Raw genomic sequence first — 6,471 nt, 5'->3', positions numbered from 1 at the left:
AAAACCCAAGTTTCGAATTTATACTTTTCAATGAAGCGGGAGATGTACGTGCGCAAAGTACATCCCGTACTTTGAAGTACGGACCGTACCTCGTGGCCGTACCTGAAATTGCAAATTCCAATAGCAGGGTTAAAATTACTGCAAAGTACGGGATAGAAGTATGTCCCACACTTCAAAGTGCAGCCCACACATTTTGCCCGTACTTTGATGGCAATTTCCAGAAACTCCATTTTTTCCCATGCCAAGTGCGGTGTAAAAGTATGGCCCGTACTTGGAAGCACAGCCTGCACCTTGACCTTCGAAATCCAAATTTCAATTTTTAACACTGTCGTCTGATAGCCTAAGTCCCCAACCATGAATCATAGCCTAGTTTAAGGGTACGAAGTGTTACAATATCTCCCCCTTGGGATTATTCGTCCTCGAATGATGGGTCGTGGTTAGGGATATGGCTAGACATGGCTTGAATACATAAACGTGAAGGAAATATCATGTGAAACATGGAGACTGAATTAACATGACATGGTTACATGGGAACATGAATATTTGATACATGAGCGTGAAACACAAGACATGACATGACTATGGAAGGTTACCTTGAGCGTTCTCTACTCACTCTTCAAATAAATGGGGATATCTGGATTCCATGTCCTCTTCAGCTTCCCATGTAGCCTCTTCAACTTTCTGACTCCTCCATAAAACTTTAACCGAGGCAACTTTCTTAGTTCTCAACTTGAGAACTTAACGATCAAGAATGGCTACGGGGATTTCTTCATAGGTGGGGCCATCCTTAACTGTTATAGTATTAGTAGGAACAACCAACGACGGGTCTCCTACACACTTTCTCAACATGGATACATGAAACACTGGATGAACAACAGCCAACTCTTGGGGAAACTCAAGTTCATAAGCCACTTGACTGACCTTTCAAAGAATTCTGTAACTCTCAATATATATGGGACTGAGTTTTCCTTTCATGTCGAATCTCATAACACCCTTCATAGGCGAAACCTTAAGGAACACCCAGTCATTAGCTTGAAATTCTAAGTCCCTTCGCATCACATTTGTGTAAGACTTCTGGTGACTCTGAGCCATTTTCAAACGCTCTTGAATCAACTTGACTTTTGCCATAGCCTGATAGACCAAATCTGATCCTAACAACTCTACTTTACCAACTTCGAACCAACCAATTAGTGATCTACACCTTCGCCCATACAGAGCTTCAGAACGGTGCCATCCCAATGCTAGCATGATAACTGTTATTATAAGCAATCTCAATGAGGGGCAAGTGATCATCCCAATTACCTTTGAAATCTAGGACTCATGCTCTCAACATGTCTTCAAGAGTATGAATAGTACGCTCTGCCTGACCATCTGTCTGCGGATGAAAATTTATGTTGAGATTTACTTTGGTACCCAATCCCTGCTGACAGGGTTTTCAGAAATGGACCGTGAATTGGGCACCACGATCTAAAATAATAGACACTGAAGTCCCATGCAATCTGATAATTTCATTAACATACAACTTGGCATAATCTTCTGCTGAATCAGTGGTCTTAACTGGCAAAAAGTGCGCGGACTTAGTAAGCCGGTCAACGATCATCCAAATAGAGTCATGTCTCCTAGATGAAAAGGTAGACCTAATAAAAAGTCCATATTGATCATTTTTCATTTCCAAACAGGAATATCAATATTCTGAGCCAAGCCACCAGGCCTCTGTTGTTCGGCTTTCACTTGCTGACAGTTCAGACACTTAGCCACAAAGTCCATACATTCCTCTTCATACCATTCCACCAATAAATCTCTTTAAGATCATGATACATCTTAGTGGAACCTGGATGAACGGCATACCTGAAATTGTGAGCCTCTGTCACGACCCAATTTGGCTAAGCCGTGCGGGCACTAACCTTTCCTACCTCGATAAACAAACGCGCAACCCTACGAAAGTGAAGACATAAATAAATAAATCAATTTAAGCAGAAGAGAATAATCACGTAAGTCTTACGATACTATAATAGAAATAGTGAGGAAATACCCCAGGGTCTGGTCTAATCCATACAAGAGCATCTAAAGAAAAGTATACAAGTCTGGAATATAAAAATACATCAAATTTGTCTATGTCTCCGAATGGGAAAAGTAAGACATAATAAGAGGAGTCTTCAAGGCAGCGAACCTCTCATGCTCACCTTGGAAACTCAAAGTTGTACTGATGGCAACTATCAGCCACGAAAGATAGAAGCAGATCCAACTTGGAACTCTACATTCATAAAAGAATGCAACAAGTGCAACTCAGTACAAAACTACAGTACTGGTAGGTATCATCGGCCAACTAAGTATGACTAACATAATTCATACAACAAAGTAGGATAGGCAAATAAATCAACAAGTATAAGTCAAACACAATTAGAAACGAACATCCGTCATCATCTAGGTTGAAGTATCTAAATCCTAGTATGCCAAGTCTCAATATATATCCAATCCGAAATCAATAGTACAAGTAAAACACCGGATTGTCACAATATAAACTAAGATGGAATGCAATAATGTAAGAATGCCAATGCAATGCAATGTACACATGTACTCCGGACGAAAGTATCGACGTCCGGGAAGTATCTCTCCCAAGCTTCATATAACTATTACCCTGGTCGCTGCTTAAATTCATAGATCTTGTCACAAATCTCATCTTTCTTGCTAGAAGGGTACCATTTCTTGAGAAAGACTGCTACATCTCTGCCCATGTAGTAATAGAATTCTGGGGCAACTTCTCAAACCATGCTCTTGCATCTCCAGCTAAGGAATATTTGAATAACCTCAGCCGAATAGCATATTGTAAAACGTTATTTTGGATGTGATTAGCACACACATCCACAAAATTCTGCAAATGATGTTGAAGGTCATTCTCGGTAGAGTTCCGAAAGTAGCCCCTAAGCTTCAACAACTAGTATAGAGAGGAGTCAATTTTTACGCTTGCAGCTCCAACTCGAGGATGAACAATAGAAGATGCATAGTCCTCCTCTGGAATAAGATCAGCGAAAACATTCTCTTTATCTGATTCATTCGCCTGATTATTCAATCGATTCCCCTGGTTACTAGCACGTTGTTTTTGCTGATTCTGATTCATGTTCTCCTGGTTTACAAGGAATAGCAAACAAGGTGTGATGGAATAAGCAAAAGACTTTAATCAAAGCAAACACTATTTAGTAATTTCAAAATCGTATTCCCCGGCAACGGTGCCAAAATTTGATACGCTCAAATTACACCTTTTATTAGCGTAAAGCGGATGATATCAAATATAGTAACCCAACTAGGTTGGGGTCGAATCTCACAGGGAATATGGTGTGAAAAGGTTACTAAAGTCGTAGAATACTTAATTTAGGTCTAATGTCTTAATCCGATGATTTTGGTAAAAGCTAGTTGTTTAGGACTAATGGGTAACTAATTTCTTTGGAGTGTAATTTAGGGTAAAAGAAACCAAGGTTGTGTTCCCTTTAGATAAAGTTTATGATCATGGGTATTGATCTTGATATACTTCTAATGGATTGTTATATGAATGCACTTAACCTCTATGTGAATCTCTACTATTTCCCAATAAATAAGGATTATTTCTTTCTATGATTTTCCCAAATCTAAGAAAGTGATATGAAGAACGATTAACTATGCCAAGTAAATTCTTCTTATTCCTAAGTGAATTTATTAAATAAAGTTTAAAGCTTTGAGACCTTGTTATTTATTCTTACCAACCCTAATTATTTTCCCAAATAAATTAAGGTTTCTGGCTTTAATCAATGTTTGCAACCATTAATTATGAATGAAGAATGAAGAATAAATAAAACCTAATAATCCATTATGTGTATATCAATCACCAAACCCAATCACAAAACACCCATCATTGGGTTCACAACCCTAGTAAGGGTATTTAGCTACTCATGACAAAGAACAAGAAATAAGAAATTGAAGAATTCATAATTGCTTACTTTGAAAGGAAAGAGGAATTGATAATACTTGAATTGATGTTTGAATCCCCAAAAACTAGAGAGTAATTGTTGTTCTAAGCCAAGAGACGAAAATATATTAACTGATAACAATAAAAACCCCGCAATGGGCTATTTATAGGTTCTGAAAACGTAAAAGTATAGATTTACACTTTGGTCTCCGTCGGTACAAAGTACGGTCCATATTTCACAATACGGACCGTAAACCAGTTTACGCCTGGGTTTCCTTCAAAATATGGGCAACTGCAACCTCCTAGAATACGGACCGTATTTTGATTTATGATCCGTCTTCTGCTTGATCGTCTTTCAACTTGCAAAACTTCACCTTTCTATCAAGTGTCTAAATGATTAAATATGCTTTGAAATACGGACTGTAAAGTGGAATACGGTCCGTAAAAGTTATTCGTATTTCACCATCTTCTCAGCATGTCTTTCTGGTCTGCTTATCTTTAAATACGCCCATGGAATACGGCCCGCATTTGAGAATACAGTCCATATATTGAGATTACGGCCAACTGCTACACTTTAACTGTTTTCATTCTAAATCTACTCTATTACCTGAAAAACACTAAAAGCACATTAAATAGACACTAACCCTCAACAGGACGATGCTACCATTGCACCTTCACAGAAGCAATCTCCTTCAACCTCAACTTCCGAACCAGCCTATCCAAAATCGCAATAGGCTCCTCCTCATAAGTCAAATTCTCATCAAGTAATATCAAATCCCAACGAACAATGTAAGTACCGGCAGCATGGTACTTCTTTAGCATCGAAACATGAAACGTCGGATAAACTTCCGCCAAGCCTGGCGGCAATGCCAACTCATAGGCTACATCGCCCACACGGTCTAAAATCTCAAATGGGCCAATATACCTGGGGCTCAACTTGACCCTCTTCCCGAACCTCATGACACCCTTCATGAGTGAAACCTTCAATAGAACCTGGTCACCAACAACAAACTCTAGTCTTAAACCTTTCAGTCCGTATACATCTTCTGTCAACTCTGAGCTGCCAAAAGCTTGGCCTGAATAACTCTCACTCTATTAAGGGATTCTCTCAACAGATTCGTACCCCAAGGTACAACCTCGAACCCATCAAACCGGCCAACTGGAGACTCCACCTCCTATCATATAAAGCCTCAAAAGGCGCCATGCCAAAACTCTAATGATAACTGTTAATGTACGCAAACTCTGCCAATGGTAGTGCTGGTCCCAATGACTGCTAAAATCAATAACACACACTCTCAACATGTCCTCGAGCACCTGAATGGTCCGCTCGGACTATCTATCGATCTGGGGATGAAAAGCTATACTAAGATCCAATCGGGTACCCAACTCCGCATGAAGCCCTCCAGAATCAGGAAGTGAAGATAGTACCCCGATCAGATACAACATAAATAGGAACCCCATGCAATCTCATAATATCCCGAATATACAACTTGACTAACTTCTTCGCGATATAAGAAATCTGAACCGGAACAAAGTGAGCGGACTTAGTCAACCGATCAACTATCACCCAAATAGAATCAAACTTGCCCAGGGTCTTCGGTAGACCCATCACAAAATCCATGGCAATCTTCTCTCACTTTCACTCCAGAATGGGCATCCTCTGAAGTACACCACCGGGTCTCTTGTGCTCATATTTTACCTGCTGACGATTTTCACACTTAGCCACGAAATTAACTATATCTCTTTTCATTCGACGCCACCAATAGTGCGGTCTCAAATCACGATACATCTTAGTTGCCCCCCGATGAATGGAATGGCGACAGCTATGAGGCTCAGACAAGATCAACTGAATCAAATCTCCGACACGAGGAACGCACACACATCCCTTAATCCTCAAAATGCCCTCAGAACCAATCACGTCCTCCTTGGCCTTACCCCTCAAGACTCTATCTCGAATCTTTCTCAACTGAGCATCCTTAAACTGATGAGTCCGGATTTAGTCCAATAAAGATGACCTCACCTCTACACAAGCCAAAACCCTGCCTGGGGCTGAAATATCAAGGCGAATGAAACTGTTGGCCAGAGTCTGAACCTCCATGGCCAACGAACGCTCGGAAATAATCAAACGAGCTAAACTCCCCATACTCACTGCTTTGCGACTCAAGGCATCGGCAACAACATTGGCTTTCCCGGGATGATAAAGAAAGAGATGTTATAGTCTTTCAGCAGCTCCATCCATCAGCGCTGCCTGGAATTAAGATAAACAGATGCTGAAGACTACGGTGATCGGTGAAAACCTCATAATGGACACTATACAAATAATGCCTCCAAATCTTCAAAGCAAGGATGATGGCCAATAGCTCTAAATTATGGGTAGGATAATTCTTCTCATGAATCTTCAACTGACGGGAAGCATAAGCTATCATTCTACCCTCTTTCATTAGCACAACACCCAAATCCATATGGGAGACATCACAATAGACTGTGAAATCCTTACCCTCCATGGGTAAAGCTAAAATCGGGGCTGAAGT

The sequence above is a fragment of the Lycium ferocissimum genome, chromosome 3 (genome assembly GCF_029784015.1).
Source record: "Lycium ferocissimum isolate CSIRO_LF1 chromosome 3, AGI_CSIRO_Lferr_CH_V1, whole genome shotgun sequence".
NCBI classification, from domain to species: domain Eukaryota; kingdom Viridiplantae; phylum Streptophyta; class Magnoliopsida; order Solanales; family Solanaceae; genus Lycium; species Lycium ferocissimum.
The sequence above is the reverse complement of the archived record's forward strand: the minus strand, read 5'-3'. Positions refer to the sequence as shown.